Source organism: Heteronotia binoei, chromosome 21, assembly GCF_032191835.1.
Source record: "Heteronotia binoei isolate CCM8104 ecotype False Entrance Well chromosome 21, APGP_CSIRO_Hbin_v1, whole genome shotgun sequence".
In the NCBI taxonomy this organism is placed as follows: domain Eukaryota; kingdom Metazoa; phylum Chordata; class Lepidosauria; order Squamata; family Gekkonidae; genus Heteronotia; species Heteronotia binoei.
In genome coordinates, this window is record NC_083243.1 from 179,689,314 (window position 1) to 179,709,265 (window position 19,952).

Consider the following 19,952-nt stretch of genomic DNA (forward strand, 5'->3'; position numbering starts at 1 on the left):
GTTTAGAAGAAACAGGAGGCATAATCTTTTGTTTGGAAGTTTGAGAGTTTCCCAGTGCAAGAGAGTGGGAACGGCTGGTAAATGGAATCCAAGACATTAAAAGCGTATGGCAAGGAGTGATTTTTGAACATAACAAGAGTTAAGACCCTTTTTCCAACACTGCTGGCCTTCAGCCAAGAGTATGTTATGTGAGGCACGGTGCACAGTCATTATCACGAACATGAGACTCTTCCACATCTCATAGAGAGGTGGGCAATGGACCTTATCCTATCTTCCCCTGATGCCCTCATACGCAGGCTAATCATCATGCTAGTGAGGAATGGTTACTGTCCTAAAATTAGTCTGAAGCATTTAAATACTGATATTTTGAACGACTTTAAACACACTGAATAAATTTCAGAGCCATGTTGTTATTTACTTCATTGTTTGGACATTTAGACCAATTTCGCACTAGAGCTTTAATCCTGGTTTAACTCTGTCCCCAAACTGACTTTCTACACTAAAACCAGAGAATCATAGAGTCATAAAGTTGGTTTCTCTGATTCTCTGATTCTAGTGTAGAAAGTCAGTTTGGGGATAGAGTTAAACCAGGATTAAAGCTCTAGTGCGAAATTGGTCTTATACTTCAATCTTGCTTAATAAGCCGTTTCAGTACTACAGCAAAAACCGAACACAACAATTCTAAACCCATCTATCTATATATATCCTGACCTTCCTCCAAGGTTAGTTCTCCCCCTCCATTTTATCTTCACAACAAACCTGTGCCATAGGAGGAGAGGGGACGGAGGTAATAAGCTCCAGGTAGGGCCTGGAGATCTCCCAGAATTACAACTGATTTCCAAACTACAGAGACCAATTCCCCTGGAGAAAATGGCTGCTTCTTGCATTTTACTTTGCTGAACTTCATCCCCTCCTCAAATCCTGCCCTCCCTAAGCTCCAACCCAAACATCCAGGAGTTTCCCAATCCAGAGCTGCCAACCCTACCAAAAAGATGCATGACTGGGTAGGGATTTCATCCTGGGTCTCCTGGAACCTACTGTGGAACCCTGGCCACTACATCATACTGACTAAACTGCCAATCTGGCATTCTAACACAGAAAGCATAGGACTAGGGTGGCCAGCCTCCAGGCGGTAGCTGGAGATCTCCCAGAATTATGACTGGTCTCCAGATGACAGAGATCAGTTCCCCTGGAGAAAATGGCTGCTTTAGCGGCTGAACTGGATGGCATTATACCCTGCTGAGGTCCCTCGCTTCCCCCTATCCTCCCCTCTCCAGCCCCACTCCCAAATCTCCAGGTATTTCCCAACTCAGAGCTGGCAACGGCATAGGACAGATTGCTGACTGTCTGTGGTTGCTATGTTTCAACTGCCCCATAATTTTGAAATCCAGCCAGGGCCAATCTCTTTTTCCCCTATTGAAAATGATGTCCTTCCCAGAAGACCTTTATACTTCCAGGATAGCTCTGTTATTAATAAGAAGGATGTTGTTTATGTAGCTTTCAAATGCTGTTAAAACTAAAGTGAAGCTATGATTCAATGGACTTGGACTTCCCTCAGCCCCATTGCTTTGAGCCCAGCTGCCTTGCACTTGTTTGCATTGGCAGACGCCAGCCTTATTCTGTACAAATTCAGTTTCCATTTATAGGCATATGGGCCCTGTGTTATTCCTTTAAATCACAACACTTCAGAGGGCTGACAAAGAAAGCCCAATGCTACGCACAGCAACTCGGCCCCGACGGAGTCCTTGAACACTTGACAAAGGCCATGTCTTTTCACACAAACCTTCTTTCCCTACCCTGAAATAAAAACTTTTCCTTGCCAGTATTCAGATACACAGAAAGAGAAAGTTGACATGCACTTTAAAAAAAAAAAAAAAAAAATCCCATTCTGACCATCATTGTAACGTCGGACTTATTTATATTGTTTACACATTCCATGATGTATGCTTACTTGTTAAGAAATAAAAGTGTGTGTGTGTGTGTGTAATGACTCATCTAACCTACTAGAATTCACAGTGGATTATCAGCTGCATAAAAAATTCTACATATGATACAGTCTGTGCACATATGTACAGTTCCACTGGCTTTTCCACACCAGGTTTTTGCTCCAGCTTGACTTCTTAACAGCACTGGGGTTTCCCCTCCTTTACACACAGAATCATTTGCTGTCCATTGCATTCCCAGTTTTGAGTTTCCTTTTCCCCATTTTTCTTCAGACTATCTTTGTAAACCACACCGTGCACAAGGAAAGGGAAAAGCTAGTGCAGGTAAGTAGTTGGAGCAAAATCTCAGAGCAAAAAAGCCATAAGTCTACCGGTTCAACAGTCACATGTGCCGCAGGCAGGGTTGTATGCAAATAGCCCTATAAAATAAGCTGCAGCCAAATCAGGATAACGTCAGGGATGGGTCTGATGAGTCCTCCTCAAGGGATAAGGATGCTGTGGAAGCTAACCTCAATGAGGTTGAAATCCTGGCAACTTCCAGCTTCCAAGATACACCAGAAGACAAGCAGCCAGCCATGGCTGCTGGGCCAGAAGCTCAGATAGCCCATGAGAAGGATCTGGAGTCAGCAACTAGGGCTGCTTAGGAACCCACTGAGGAGATCTACCTATTGCCTGGGATCCTGTATTTTTGATGCCCCATGGGCCTCTTCTAGGCCCATGAGGCATCAGACACTCAGATCTAGCGTGAGGCTTGCAGGATGCTGGACAGGGACCATCTCTAAATGCCTGCAGACTTGAGGCCACTGTTACAGCTGCAGGTTTGGCGCCACTGGCTGTGGGGATGACCGCTCTGATACTGCTTGGCTACCTTGGCATTTGCCAGCGTAACTGCGCCTGTGAGGGCTTTTGCCTGTCTCTGGTCTCTTGATATAAGCAAGTCTGGTTTCCTTCCCTTTGGATTCATCAGGCCAGAGCGACTGCAGTTTAATTTAAAGTCTCCACCTCGTTTATTCCCTCGAAAGATAGATAGATTAGACTAGAGAATCATGCATGTGGTATCCATGACTCCCAGCATAACTCCCAGCCCATTAGAGCTGTGCATTCAGAAGTGTGTTTCTATGGAAATATGGCCTGCAGACTGATAAAGGCAACTCTGGTTGTAAAAATATATGCATATGAGAGTTTGTATACAATGTGTTTGCACATAGGTGAGCTTTTCAGAAAATCTTTTCCCCTGATTTAAAGGAAAATCCCATGAAGAATGATGTTCTGAAATGAACTTTTTGACGACTATACATACTAAGCAAATGCATATAACATGACTCAGATGGCACTATTAAAAAAGGAAAAGTTTCTAGAGGGGTGATTTACTGGAGAAGCGAAGTAGGGGGTATTTAACCCTTTCTCTGCCTGCCATTTCCCCATTCCAAAAGTTTAAACCCCAATGATTTCCTGCCATGGAGTTCCAAACATTTGATTGTCTTGTCTGCATTTAGAACTCCGTCAGGGTTTGTTTATTTATTTTATTTATTGTCTGCCTTTCTCCCTGAGACTCAAGGCAGATTACAAAATTTAGCAATGCAATAGGAACAATATAAGCCATACGTATGGTAACGTAAGTATTACACAGTTGAGAAAACAATGCAATCAAAACAGCATGGCATTAAAATATAAAGCCTGGATTACAGAAATCAGAAAGAAAGGCAGTAAAAATGGACAATGCTTACAATACAAGAGTGCCATAAACTACAGTCCTTATACCTTGTGTAAGTATCCTCATTTTAATATTGTGATGTTTTCCTTTTTCTTGCAAATCAGAAATAGTGCTCACTCTGGTCCCTGCTCTTAGGTTAACATAGCAGAGATGGTATGAAACAACATGTGTTTATTAGCAAGAAGATACAGGAATGGAGCAACAAGTTTCAGGACAATGGCGCTCATGCAGTCAACAATTCTAATGAACAAACAGAACCAGGGAGCAGGGACTCTACCCCATGAGACTACACCAACACAGACAAATATCAGAGGACAGAATAGATTATTCCACTGTAATGTATGCAAATAAATACACCACCACTACTGCCCTATTACCTTTATAAAAATGCCTGCCTGAACAATTCTGTTTCACACATTCTGTGAAATGACAAACCACAACAGCAAATGCTGGATTAATCCACTTGCAGGCAAGTTGGAGCAGAGAAATGGGGGACATAGAAAGGGTTCAATGTACAAACCCACACGAATCCTGCATGCTGCTTCTTCAATTCCATTATCCCTCCACAAGCATAATTAAGGGTCTGAAAACCTCCGTCTGGAGAATGTTACAAGCACCTCTGCATATAATGTCAGGTTTGCCCTGAATTAAAACAAACAAAAAAGTAGTAGGCTTTCAGATATTTTCTGTTACTACTAGGAGACAATCTAGAAATGTGCCCGGAGTGCTCACTTTGGCAGCACACGTACCAAAATTAGAAATGTGCCAGGCATCTGTGGAAGTCACCGCTTATATCTAAGAAGCAGGTCAGTAGGTGAGACGCATTTCAAAATATGTTTAAAAAAAAAAAACCACTTCCGAAACAAACCATGGCTTGCCTCAACTGCCAGCATGTTGCACCCATGAAGGTTTGGTGATCAATTCTGGTATTCAAAAGTCATCATAACTTCACCAAATGATTACAGTCAGTAGTTACTCCATCGAAGAGCCTCTTAGGACCCATTCATGTGTCACATTGCAGGTTGCAAGATCCTTTCAGAAATGGCTGTCTCCACCATAGGAGGATGCTTGGCTTTTGTTTTGTAGAAAAAAAGGTGCAGGAGCTCAGTAGCATATCTCATTTGCATATGCCCCAGGATTTGTGTGCAGTGGGGAAAGAACTCCCCACTGCATGCAGACCTTGGCTGGAGGTTCAGGAGCTGCGCTTCTATGAGCTCCTGCTGAATTCAAGCCCTGTTCACTCCCCATTTTAAAAGTGCCTGCAGCCTCAATGAGATAGTGAATTCCTGTTTTGTATCTTAAGGTGTACCTCTTAAAGCTGCAATGTATTAAATGGCTTTTTCAAATAGAGAGTTAGGAGAGGGAAAATAAATAGGCAGGGAGCTCTGTGGCATGAAGGAAATTCAATTCTGCTCTAACTTTGGAGCCTATTGGTGCCATCCAAAGCAAAGTTACACCTTCAGAGTCCACTGCTTAGCATGCCGTTTGTCATACCCTGCTCTTGACCATGCCTATTTTGTTTTCCATCTCAGGAGGGGTTTTGTGTGTGTGTGTGTATCTTAAACAGACACAAGGGTGCCTAAGTTGCCAATCATGAGACTTCATCTCTTCTAGCACATTTATTCCAGGAGATGTTCAAGCCCTGAGTCACTGCGTTCAGTTAACAACTTTGTGAGACACTTCCTTTTGTCCCTAAAGAACCACATAACACACCATAAGTCTGGATATATTCCAGGTAGTTCCAAAGGATCAGCTGTTGATATTCAGTGTTCTAGATGGGTGACAAAGAAGAGCATCTGCATCTAGGGTTTCCATGTCCCCAGCATCCCAAGCTCATGGGGTGGGGCCTGTTGATATTACAGATCAGGATCTGAGGGGGTCACACTAAATAGCAGCAGCAATAGTACTTGCCCATACTAATAGGGATTTTACCTTGTGGTATCTGTGAATGTTTATAGTTGCATTAATCTGGTTTTGGACTATTCACCTACATTAAAAAAAAAATCACAGAAACCAGGCGCTAAATATAAAATGCAGTTGAGCTCTTGGTGCCATCGTCAAGCATCGATATTTCGAAACAATCAAGCTTTTGTTTAAAAATCAAAGACTTGTTTTATTGAAACTCCAGGAAACATATAGATGCTAATTGCGCCGACGGTTCAAAGGCTACTAACAACTATCTCTTTGGTTGCTCAAGAATGTAGACGTCTCCTTTTCTCACACATTCTCTACTTGCTGATAAGACCTTTCGGGGAGAACCTGTGGGAGAGGCTTTTTACATTTCTCATACAAGGTTGCTTACATATCTTAAAGAAGGAAATTTATTATGCATCTACTGAAAGAAAGGGAGGCTGAAGAGAGGGGCGGGGGGGAGGACAGGAGAATTGTAAAGTAGGAGTAAAGCAACACTGAGAAATAGCATGCTTGACAGGCATATTATTGCCTCCTATCTCTGGTTTACAGGACAGTAATTTCCATGATACTCTTACCGAGATGGTCCAGGCTAGCTTTATCTCATCAGGTCGCAGAAGCTAAGCTGGGTCAGTCCTGACTAGTACTTAGATGGGAGACCTCCAAGGAATACTGAGGACGTGATACAGAGACAGGCAATGGCAAACCACCTCTGAATGTCTCTTGCCTTGAAAACCCCATGGGGTGAGCTGTGACCTGATAGCACTTTTCACCACCAGTTACTACGAGCAGAAATACGACTCTTAAAAGAAATGTTCAACTATGTAGGCTCCCAGCACTATTCGTTGATGCCGATTCTACTAAGTCAGTCCCCTTAAGGTCCTGAGAATGAGCCCTAAAACCTGAGCTCTAGCATTCCTTCCTCTATCCAGTAAATGCAGACATCCTTTTCTTTGTGTGTACACATGTGTCTTGCATGGGTACGTGTCCAAGAGAATGAACATGCTTTTCTACCAGATGGCCATCAAAGGGGCTTACAATAAAGTCCAAAAACCCATAAAATAAACAAATATAAAATACTGTGGCTTTGGGACTTCCATTGTTTTTTTTTCTTTTCCCCAATCCAGCAAAAGTTAGTCATCCATAAGTTGCTTGGTGAATGGGACTAGAAGTTGCTGAGACCAGTCCTTATCCATATCATGGCAGTAGCCAAGATGATCTTATTAATAAACATCTCTTGCTACCTGATGACTAGCCAGCTTCAAGAGGGGGTTAGATAAAAATATGCAGCAGAGGTCCATCAGTGGCTATTAGCTACAGTGTGTATATATATATATGTGTGTGTGTGTGTGTGTGTGTGTATGTGTGTGTGTGTGTGTGTGTATATATATATTTTACCACTGTGTGACACAGAGTGTTGGACTGGATGGGCCATTGGCCTGATCCAACATGGCTTCTCTTATGTTCTTATGTGGCACAGAGTGTTGGACTGGATGGGCCATTGGCCTGATCCAACATGGCTTCCCTTATGTTCTTATGTGACACAGAGTGTTGGACTGGATGGGCCATTGGCCTGATCCAACATGGCTTCTCTTATGTTCTTATGTGACACAGAGTGTTGGACTGGATGGGCCCTTGTCCTGATCTAACATGGCTTCTCTTATGTTCTTATGACTAGGATATTGGGTGTCCATTTATATTGATGGATATTTGTTCACATAACCAAAGCCTTGGAAAAATCAATATGATGATCATTCTTTCAGGTAGTTTGTCCTTTCACTTATCTGGAAGAGTACCAGTGCTCCGTGCCTGCCCTAATTACTACTGAGTCAAATAGATGGTAATTGTAGCCATGCAATTAAAAGACGTTTGCTCCTTGGGAGGACAGCTATGGCGAACCTGGGCAGTATAATAAAAAGTAGAGACATCACCCTGCCAACAAGAGTCTGTATAATGAAAGCGATAGTATTCCCAGTCGTAATGTATGGCTGTGAGAGCTGGACCATAAGGAAGGCCGAGTGCAGAAGAATAGATGCTTTTGAGCTGTGGTGCTAAAGAAGAATCTTGAGAGTCCCTTGGACTGCAAGAAGATCCAATCAGTCAGTCCTAAGGGAAACCAACCCAGACTGTTCCCTGGAAAGTCAGATGCTGAAGCTCAAATACTTTGGCCACCAAATGAGAAGGGAGCACTCACTGGAGAAGACCCTGAGGCTGGGAAAGATAGAAGGCAAAAGAAGAAGGGGACGGCAAAAGATGAGATGGCTGGACAGCGTTACTGATGGAACAAGCACGAATTTGAGCAGACTTCGGAGGATGGTGGAAGACAGAAGGGCCTGGCGCGACTTTGTCCATGGGGTTGCAAAGAGTTGGACTTGACTGTGCAACTGAACAACAATAACAAATAGCCACAACTCAGCCTTCCTGCATTCTGGAGCAGCCTGCCTCAAGAACACACATCCTTAGTCACTTCCCTCCGAATTCCCTCCAGTCTGTCTGAAACCTTTATAGAAGTAAATTGGTTCAGCTGGAGACTGTTTTTCAACTCAGGTCGCCTGACTAATATTTCAGAAATAAGGAACACTTTTGAAGATAGAGGTGACTTGAATAAGAGGAAATGATTATATCCTGTCGCTTGAAGTAAGAGATCTGAAAATCCCAGTTCACATATGCAACAAACATGGTCACGTGAGTGAGACTGGCAGCTATCAGAAACTGTTCAGCCATAGTGCCATAGTCTATAATGTACAAAGGTTAGGTCAGATGATTTTTCTGAATGAAAAAGTATAATGTGAATACATCACAGAAAGTGCTTGCAGTGGCCTTCACACGGCTGCCTCCTCTCTGTAATACAGACCATTGTCATACTTCTGGCCCTTTTTACATTACAGTTCCATTCTCCATCATTGGCCCATTTCTGAGTAAAGCGATGTAAGGATGAGGGTTTCACACAGGACATTTCCTTCCATTAAGGAGCCATCTCTGAAGCAATGTGGCGACTGCAACAGTGACACTTCCTTCCCCCTCCCCTTTTCACCCCGCTGTCAAGATCGACAAATTCCGTATAAAGACTGGGGGATCTTGGCCGGTTATATCCGGCTCAGTTGAAATCATAATGGATCCATTGCTGCTGATGTTTTGCCCTTAGTTGTTCCCTTCCCCCTTTTGTCCCATTTCTCGATTTGCAACTGGTGTGAAAGAAATAGTCGGCGCCTTCTCAGAGCCCGAGGTGGGAGGAAGCCTTGCATGATAATGCAAGGACAAATGGCTAGATACCTGCCTGAGAAAGTATCTTGTAGTTATGTGTGAATGTTTCCTCATCTTCCCCTCCCATAGGAATGTCTTTGAAGTGTATCTTAAAACCCATGTATCAATGTATTGGTTTCATTCTTAGCAAGCTAGAGGCTTGTGCCAGAGTACCGGTTATCAATAAATGTAGTCTTAGTATCAACTTTGACTCGTTCTTGAATCTGTCAACTTGACACCCGCTTGCTCAAGATCCATTTTTAAAGGTTCTAATGTGAGCACTGAAATGATTTTTTTTTATTATTAAATAAAAAAATGCAAGTCAGCGTAATAGCAGCACCATAGAGATGTCTTGACTCTCAGGCTCCTTTGCAATCCTCCCAGCCTCCTGGCTGTGCAAATGGCAACAAAAGCAAAAGCCCTTTGTATGCCAGCTGAATTATCAGGAAGCAAAAGGCTCCCAGCATGAGCTCTTCAAAGAGGAGCATCTCTCTCCCTCCAACAACTTTCTGGTTGGCAAGCCAGCTCTCTGCAGCTCCTAGGAAGTAGTGCAAAGCAGTCTGCCCTCCCTTCTCCTGATTGCAGCTCAGTGATGCAAATAATTTATTCTGCCCTTTCCACGTTGCCAAGACATGTTCTTTCAGATAATCTAGATGCTGTATGTAGTTGAGCTGCAATCACAGGCTTGGGGAGGGAGGCTTGCATGGCCAGCGTGTGGGAGTAGCTGAACACCCCTCCCTCCTCCCTGTTGCTCTCAACTTCCCAGGTCATAGAGCCAGGAGGTTAAGAGTGGTGGGACAGCACACCGGCATGTGCTCTCCTCCAACCCTGCCTTCCCTTAAAAGGGAAGCTGGGCTCAGAGGAGAACGTGTTCCGCCCAACTGTTCTCACATTGAAGGCAAAAGCAGCTGGGCGGGGCATCAATAATGGGATCGGAGGGCGGAGGGAGTGATCCTGGCGCTTGCTGTAATCGTCAGAGCTGGAGCCAGCAGGCAGGCAAGGAGGAAGCACGCTGCCCTCTCCACAGCCGGTGCTCGCAAAGCGCTGGGTTTGCGGTGGGGCCACGTGGAGCGATCCCAGCGCTTGCTGGAAGAAGCTGGAGCCAGGCAGGCAGGTGCGGGGGAAGCGCCGGGATCGGAGGCAGAGGCAGCGGATCGCCCCCCCCCCCCAGAGGAAGGTACATACCTTCGCTCCATAAGATGCACACACTTTTCCCCCCACTTTTTTTGGGGGGGGAGTGCATCTTATGGTCCAAAAATATGGTAATTACAGTTACTGTGGAGGTATGGATTCAGATGAACAATTAACTATGGCTAGTTTAATTAATTTAGTTCATGGCTAATTTGATTAATTTAGTTTATGGTTAGTTTAATTAATTTAATTAGATCGTGAGCTACTCACTGCAAAATTCAAGCTTAAACTGAAGAAAGCAGGGGAAACTATTAGGCCATTCAGGTTTGACCTTGGTCACATCCCTTATGAATATACAGTAGAACTGAAAAAATAGGCTTAAGGAACTAGAGTTGATAGACAGAGTGCCTGAAGAACTATGGATGGAGGTCTGTGACATTATACAGGAGGCAGCAAACAGCACCATCCCAAAGAAAAAGAAATGCAAGAAAGCAAAGTGGCTGTCTGATGAGGCCTTATAAATAGCTGAGGAAAGAAGGAAAACAAAAGGCAAAGGTGAAAAGGAAAGATTCACCCAACTGAATGCAGATTTCCAGAGAACAGCATGGAGAGATAAGGAGGCCTTCCTGAAGGAACAATGCAAAGCAATAGAGGAAAATAATAGAACAGGAAGAATAAGAGATCTCTTTAAGAAAATTGGAGAAATCAAGGAAACATTTCATGCAAAGATGGCCATGATAAAGGACAAATACGGTAGGGACCTAGCAGAAGCAGAAGAGATTAGGAAGATGTGGCAAGAATACACAGAAGAATTATACAAGAAGGATCTCAATGACCTTGACAACCACAATGGTGAAATCGCTGATCTTGAGCCAGACATCTTGGAGTGTGAGGTCAAATGGGCCTTAGAAAGCATTACTAACAACAAAGTGAGTGGAGATGATGGTATCCCAGTAGAACTATTCAAAGTCCTAAAAGATGCTGCTGCTAAAGTGATGCACTCATTATGTCAGCAAATTTGGAAAACGCAACAGTGGCCACAAGATTGGAAAAGGTCAGTTTATATTCCAATCCTAAAGAAGGGTAATGCCAAGAAATGTTCAAACTGTCACACCATTGCACTCATTTCACATGCCAGCAAGGTCATATTAGATCCTACAAGCTAGGTTTCAGCGGTATGTGGACTGGGAACTACCAGATATACAAGCTGAGTTTTGGAGAGGTAGAGGAACTAGAGATGAATTTGCCAACATTTGCTGGATTATGGAGAAAGCAAGGGGGTACCAGAAAAAGATCTATTTCTGCTTCGTAGACTATGCTAAAGCCTTTGATTGTGTGGATCACAACAAACTGTGGCAAGTCCTTAAAGAGATGGGAGTTAGGGATGTGCATTTGGTTCAGCCGAACCGTATTTACAGCCGAATCACCACTGATTCGGCTGTATACGGAATAGGCTGAAGCCGATCCCCATAGGCGCCCATTACACGGCAGCCAAATACGGCTCGCCGTATGCTTCCGAATAGCTATTTGTAAGTATATGGCTGTCAATTCAAAAGGCGGGAAAGTAGCTTCTGCAGCCTCAAAGGAGCTGCTTGCCTAGTTTCCCGCCTTTAGTTGCCTTTTCCCGCCTCTCCCATAGCCTCCCTGGGATCAGGGAGGGGGGGGAGGGGGAAGAGGAGCCCCAGCAGCCAATCCAAAGCATGCATTTGCAAAATGCATTGCAAATGCATGCTTTGCAGGGTTTTTTAAGGAGTCTTCCTGGCTGGACTCCTCCATTGCTGCTGTGTTGCTTGGTGTGAGAGATTGTGCTGCTGCTGGCTGGCCCTTGGCTTCAGCTGCTGCCTGCTGCTCTCTCACTCAGCCTTACCAGACTTCCCTGGACTAGAGAAGACAAGGTAAGACAGTCTTGGGGTTCTTGTTTTTATTTATTGTTGGTAAAAGGACTTTTTAAGACTCAGAGTCCCTTTACTTATCCAGATTTGGGTGGTGGTGGGGTAGCTTATTTGGGGTTAGGGGGTTAGGGGTTTCTGCTTGGGGAGGGGGGCTGGGGTGGGGGGGGTTTGCCAGTTTGCCCATATCTTAATTTAGTGAGAGGACTTTTAAAAGTGCAGTGTCCTTTTACTTCTCCTGATTTGGGTGGCTTGGATTTCTTGGGGTTAGGGTGAAGGGTTTTTTTTTAGGGGGGGGGGGGGTTGGCAAAGTTCCTGTATTGTTAAAAGTTGAGGGTTTTTTACTGTTTTAAAAGTATTCAGTGTTTGATTTGTTGCTGCTGTGTTGTGCTGCTGCTGTTACTTTTATCTTCAGGTTATTGGGGGGGGTGCTGTTTGGCCTAATTTTCATTGTTTAAAAGGCCACTTTTGTCCCCCTTTTCCTGGTTCTGGTTTTAGGGGTGGGGGTGTTGTTGTTGACTGATTTGGCCTGAACTTTCTTGTTGGTGAAAAGGCCACTTTTTTAACACTTGGCCTTTTGTGATTCTGCTGGTTTTGTTTTGGTTTTTTTTAAATTACCTCTGGTTGGTGTGGGGGTTGGCGAGGGTGTGTGTGGGCTGTGTGGGCTGGGTCACTTTCTTGTTTTTATAGAGTAGATTGTGTGTTCTGTGGCAGGGAAGCTGGCACCTGGGTGAGAGACCCAGAGCCAGCAGGCTTGTTGTGGTTGGCCAGCTCTCCCCGTGTTGTTTGGAGCAGGGCTGGAGAGCTGGCATCTGTAGATAGTGTGTTCTGTGGCAGGGAAGCTGGCACCTGGGTGAGAGATCCAGAACCAGCAGGCTTGTTGTGGTTGGCCAGCTCTCCCTGTGTTGTTTGGGGCAGGGCTGGAGAGCTGGCATCTGGGTTTGCTGCAGCCAGGTCTGCCTCAAACCCCCTACCCCCCCCCCCCCAGTAGCCTCTAATTATGCCCTATGTTGCCATTGATGTCAATGGCCCATAGGGTATAATGATGGAATAGGGGCACCCTCTTTGGGTGCCCCTGGAATGGGATCCCCTGGCCCAATCTTTTTGGGACTTGGGGGGGTTGGAGGGGAGAGCCCCCTGCAGGTCCCCTGCAAATTTGGGGGCTCTCCCACAAACCCCCTCCCCTCCAGGCAGCTTCAAATATACCCTATGTTGCCATTGATGCCAATGGCCCATAGGGTATAATAGGACCGTATATTCGGAAATAGCCGCGCATCTACCATATATGCGGCTATTCCGAATGCGGTATTCAGCAGTACACGGGGATTCCGAATTTTTTTCCCCCGTATACTTCCGAATCCGTGTAATGCCGAATTTTTTTTTTTTTTTGCACACCCCTAATGGGAGTACCAGCCCACCTCACATGTCTCCTGAGAACCCTGTATAAGGGTCAAAAAGCAACTTTCAGAAGCGATATGGAACAACTGTTTGGTTTAAAATAGGAAAAAGAGTTCAACAAGGGCGTATATTGTCACCCTGCTTATTTAATTTATATGCAGAGTATATCATGCGGAATGCCAGCCTGGATGAAGCACAAAATGGAACTAAGATTGCCGGGGAAAACATCTACAACCTCAGATATGCAGACGACACCACTCTAATGGCAGAAAGTGAAGAGGACCTAGAAAACCTCTTGTTGAGGGTGAAAGAGGAGAGCACAAAAATAGGCCTGAAACTCAACATAAAAAAAAACTAAGATCATGACATCCAGCCCCATCACTCCATGGCAAATAGAAGGGGAAGACATGGAAGGAGTAACAGACTTCACATTCCTGGGATCCAAGATCACTGCAGATGGTGACTGTAGCCATGAAATTAAAAGACGTTTGCTCATTGGGAGGACAGCTGTGGCAAACCTAGGCAGTATAATAAAAAGTAGAGACATCACCCTGTCAGCAATGTCTCTACACTAATGCACAGAGTATGGGAAACAAACAGGAGAAACTGGAAGTCCTAATACGGGAAGGAGACTATGACATAATAGGCCTTACTGAAACTTCATGGGATGACACTCACAACTGGAATATTAGGATTCAGGGCTACAACCTATTTAAAAGGGACAGGAAAATGAGAAAGGGTGGAGGCGTAGCAGTATATGTGAAGGAGGTATATAATTGTGAGGAAATATGTGAATCTGAGCATGGCAGCTCAGTTGAGGGTCTCTGGATAAAAATAAAAGGAGTAAGAAAAACAGTGATATTATTGTGGGGGTCTGCTATAGACCACCAAGCCAGGCAGAGGACTTGGATGAGATACTCCTACTACAGATTGCAAAGTTCTCCAAGAGAAGGGATACAGTGATCATGGGAGATTTCAATTACCCGGACATCTGTTGGAAGTCCAACTCTGCTAAAAATGAAAAGTCAAATAGATTCCTGACTTGTCTTGCTGACAACTTCCTTTTCCGGAAAGTGAAGAAGGAAACAAGGGGATCTGCTATCTTGGATTTGATTCTTACCAACAAGGAAGAATTGATTGAAGAAGTGGAAATAGTGGGCACCCTGGGCAGTAGAGACCAGGTGATTTTGGAATTTACTTTCTTAGGGAAGGGAAAAGCTATACGTAGTCAGACTTATAGGTTGGACTTCAGAAAGGCAAACTTCGATAAACTTAGAACTATGCTGGGTAAAATCCCATGGTCAGAAATACTTAGGAGGAAGGGTGTTCAGGAGGGGTGGGAATTTCTTAAAAGCAAAATACTGAAAGTGCAATCACAGACAATTCCTACAAGAAGGAAAAATGGAAAAAACCTAAAGAAGCCGAGTTGGCTCCGTAAACAGCTCTCTAAAGACTTGAGAAATAAAAAAGCCTCCTTTAGGAATGGGAAGGAGGGCCTTATAACCAAGGATGAAGATAAACAAATTGCCAGTGCTTGTAGATAAAAAGTTAGGAAAGCTAAAGCTCAGTATGAGCTTAGACAGGCCAAAGATGCTAAAAAACAACAAAAAAAGAGTTATTTTCTTATGTTCAGAGTAAGAAAAAGAGCAAAGACATGGTAGGCCCATTGCGAGGGCAGGAAAGTGAAATTGTAACGGGTAATGAAGAGAGGGTGGAACTGCTCAATTCCTACTTTTCCTCAGTCTTCTCTTCTGAGGGAAACGGTGCTCAACATGGCGAAAACAGAACCTATAAGGAGGGTATGAAGTTCCAACCTAGAATCAGCATAGGGGTAGTACATAAACACCTGGTTTCTTTAAATGAAATAAGTCCTCAGGGCCAGATGAACTGTATCCAAGGGTTCTAAAAGAGCTTGCGGATGTAATTTCTGAGCCTCTGGCTATTATTTTTGAGAATTCTTGGAGAACAGGAATGGTGCCGGAAGATTGGAGGTGGGCTAATGTTGTCCCCATCTTCAAGAAGGTGAAAAAAGAGGATCCAGGTAACTACTGACCCATCAGCTTGACGTCTATACCTGGAAAAGTTTTAGAACAAATCATCAAACAGTCAGTCCTGGAACATTTAGAAAGAATGGATGTGATTACTAAGAGCCAGCATGGGTTTCTCAAGAACAAGCCATATTAAACTAACCTGTTCTCTTTTTTTGAGAAAGTGATTACCTTGCTGGATCAGGAGAATGCTGTAGACATTGTTTATCTTGATTTCAGTAAGGCTTTTGATAAGGTTCCACATACTATCTTTGTTGACAAGTTGGTAAAATGTGATTGGGATTCTGTTACCATTAGGTGGATCTGTAACTGGTTGACAGATCGCACCCAAAGAGTGCTTGTGAATGGTTCTTCATCCTCTTGGAGAGGAGTGACAAGTGGAGTGCCTCAAGCATCTATCCTGTTCAACATCTTTATAAATGATTTGGATGAAGGAATAGAAGGAATGCTTATTAAATTTGCCGATGATACTAAATTGGGAGGGGTTGCAAATACAGTAGAAGACAGAAACAGGATACAGGATGACCTTGACAGGATGGAAAACTGGGCTAAAACCAATAAAATGAATTTTAACAGGGATAAATGTAAAGTTCTGCAATTCGGTAGGGAAAATACATGCATAGTTATAGGATGGGAGAGTCTTAGCAGTAGTATGTGCAGAAAGGATCTAGGGGTCTTAGTGGATCATACGCTGAACATGAGTCAACAGTGTGATGCAGTGGCTAAAAAGGCAAATGCAATTTTGGGCTGTATCAACTGAAGTATACTGTCCAGATCACGTGAAGTGATGGTATCGCTTTACTCTGCTCTGGTAAAACCTCACCTGAAGTATTGTTTTTCATTTTGGGGCTTTTTAAGAAGGATATAGACAAGCTGAACCGGTGGTCGGAGTATTTTCAGGCTCTCTTCAGTGCCAACCGCGTAGTTCAAGATTCAGCAATCCACCTCACCCACTACAACCAGTGAAAACAGAGTTGGATGAGATCCTCACCCTAGAAGAGACTGTTAAAGCCATCAAGCAACTGAAAAGTGGCAAGGCAGCGGGAGTTGATGGAATCCCACCAGAGATCTGGAAGCATGGGGGCACAGTACTACATAGCACACTTCAAAAAGTACTTGTCACCTGCTGGGAACAAGGCAAACTACCACAGGACTTTCGCGATGCAATCATCATCACTCTATACAAGAACAAAGGAGAAAAGTCAGACTGCTCCAACTACCGGGGGATAACCCTGCTCTCCATCGCAGGCAAAATCCTTGCCAGAATACTTCTGAACAGACTGGTGCCCACCATTGCAGAAGAACTCCTCCCAGAGAGTCAGTGCGGCTTCAGAGCTAACAGGAGCATCACCGACATGGTATTTGTTCTCAGGCAGCTCCAAGAGAAATGCAGGGAACAGAACAAGGGTCTATATGTGACTTTTGTCGACCTTACCAAAGCTTTCGATACCGTTAGCAGGAAAGGCCTGTGGCAAATCTTGGAACGTTTAGGATGTCCCCCAAGGTTCCTCAGCATGATCATCCAGCTACACGAAGACCAGCGAGGCCAAGTCAGACACTGCAACGACCTCTCGGAGCCCTTCCCAATAGGCACAGGTGTAAAGCAAGGCTGCGTTCTCGCACCAACTCTCTTTACGATCTTCTTTAGCATGATGCTTCAAAGAGCCGCAGTAGATCTAGATGATGACGATGGTGTCTACATCCGCTATCGCACTGATGGCAGCCTGTTCAACCTGAGGCGACTAAAGGCTCACTCCAAGACAATGGAAAAACTCATCCGAGAGCTACTGTTTGCTGATGATGCTGCACTCGTCTCCCACTCGGTATCAGCTCTGCAGCATATGACGTCCTGCTTTGCAGAGGCTGCCAAGCTATTCGGCCTAGAAGTTAGTCTGAAGAAGACAGAAGTTCTCCACCAGCCTGCACCCCAGGAAGATTATCACCCTCCCTGCATCACTGTGGGTGAATCAGTACTGAAGACAGTCCAGCAGTTCAGCTACCTGGGGTGCATCATCTCCTCAGATGCCAAGATTGACAAGGAGATCGACAACAGGCTGGCAAAGGCAAACCGTGCATTTGGCCGACTGCACAAAAGAGTATGGAGCAACAAGCATCTGAAAAAAGGCACAAAGATCAATGTTTACAAAGCGGTTGTGTTGACAACCCTCATCTACGGCTCCGAATCGTGGGTTTTATACCGTCATCACCTGCGACTCCTTGAGCGCTTTCATCAGCGCTGCCTTCGCACCATCCTCAACATCCACTGGAGTGACTTTGTGACCAACACTGAAGTCCTCAAGAGGGCGGAGGTTACAAGCATCGAAGCACTGCTGTTGAAGACGTAGCTGCGCTGGGCAGGGCATATTTCTAGGATGGAAAACCACCGCCTTCCCAAGATTGCTCTGTATGGCGAACTTTCCACCGGCCATCGAAATAGAGGGGCACCAAAGAAGAGGTACAAGGACTCCTTGAAGAAATCCCTTGGCACCTGTCGCATCAACCATCACCAGTGGTCTGACCTAGCCTCAGATCGCAAAGCATGGAGGCACACCATCCACCAGGCTGTCTCTTCCTTTGAGAACGCACGCATAGCTGGTCTTGAGGACAAAAGGAGATTGAGGAAGAATCGCACTGCTACAGCACCAACCCCAAATCAGACTTTTCCCTGCAGCCACTGTGGCCGGACCTGCCTGTCCCGCATTGGTCTTGTCAGCCACCAGTGAGCCTGCAGCAGACGTGGACTACTGCACCCTTCTTAAATCTTCGTTCGCGAAGTCAAGCCAAGAGAGAGAGAGAGAGCGAGAGAGACAAGCTGGAACGGGTCCAGAGGAGGGCAACGAAGATGGTGAGGGGTCTGGAGACCAAGTCCTATGAAGAAAGGTTTAAGGAGCTGGGGATGTTTAGCCTGGAGAGGAGGTGGCTGAGAGGTGATATGATCACCATCTTCAAGTACTTGAAGGGCTGTCATATAGAGGATGGTGTGGAATTGTTTTCTGTGATCCTGGAAGGTAGGACCAGAACCAATGGGTTGAAATTAAATCAAAAGAGTTTCCGGCTCAACATTAGGAAGAACTTCCTGACCGTTAGAGCGATTCCTCAGTGGAACAGGCTTCCTCGGGAGGTGGTGGGCTCTCCTTCCTTGGAGGTTTTTAAACAGAGGCTAGATGGCCATCTGACAGCGATGAAGATCCTGTGAATTTGCGGTAGGTATTTGTGGGTTTCCTGCATTGTGCAGGGGGTTGGACTAGATGACCCTGGAGGTACCTTCCAACTCTATGATTTTATGATTCTAACAAAAGGCAAACCTAGGCAGTATAATAAAAAGAAGATACATCACCCTGCCAACAAAAGTTCGTATAGTCAAAGTGGTGGTATTCCCAGTAGTAATGTATGGGTGTGAGAGTTGGACCATAAAGAAGGCCGAGTGCAGAAGAATAGATACTTTCAAGTTATGGTGCTGAAGACGCTTGAGAGTCCCTTGAACTGCAAGAAGATCAAATCAGTAATTCCTAAAGGATATCAACCCTAACTGTTCCCTGAAAGGGCAGATGCTGAAGCTGAAGATCAAATACTTTGACCACCAAATGAGAAGAGAGCACTCACTGGAGAAGACCCTGATGCTGGGAAAGAAGAAGGGGACAGCAAAAGATGAGATGACTGGACAGCATTACTGATATAACTAACATGAATCTGAATGGACTTCAGAGGATGGTGGAAGACAAAAGGGCCTGGCGTGACTTGGTCCATGGGGTCACAAAGAGTCAGAGTCGACTGTGTGCCTAAACATCAACAAGTTTAATTAAACCATCATCTCACATTAGACCTGAAATTAGCCTTTAGATAATAACCATGTTCTAATTTTGCCTAGGGGACTAAAAGCTGGCAGATGGTTTCACAAGACTTACCAGTGCATCAAAGGCTGGACTGGTTTTTGAAATCCATTTCTAAGAGAAGTGTGTTGTGAAAACGAAGGAGGATGAAATTGGGAGGTGAGTTATTGTAAACACTGTCAATGCGAAATGAGAGTTAAGAGAATCCATTTCCAACGTTCCAGGGCATAATACAATCTTTAAGATGATAGGATGGGCAGCCAACTCGTGGCTTAACAAGCACATGGAAAGAAGATAGTTTTTGACGGGACAGAGTTCCTGTTTATTTATGCCTAAAAGAACTAGGTAGCTTGTAATTTTGGGAAGGGAGTATTGCACGCTTCTGCAGAACACTCTTCCGTTGGTTACAGTTTGTGGGTAGTGATTATTGTGTGTGATTCACAAACTGCAAACCAGCAGACTGACTTGCATGCATAAATGTCAGTGAGGCCCAACATCAGAGGCAGAAGTATACGGCTTCTGTACCTACATTCCCTAGAGAAACTGATCTATTCTTTCAGTCAAATGGACTACCCCTGATCAGTTCAGACCAAAGTCCATCTCATTGTCTTCTAGTAACCTGAATACTTCAAATGTTTTACAGGCAGGTTGTAGAACTCATTTGGAACCTACAGGAACCAGTTGATTGGGCTACTCATATCAATCCATATGAGGATTTTTTAGGTTGCCAGCCTCCAGGTGGAGCCTGAAGGTTCCCCGCTCTTACAACTGATCTCCAGCTGACAGAAATCGCCTCCCCTGAAGAAAATGGCTGCTCTGAAGGGTGGACTTCATGACATTATGCC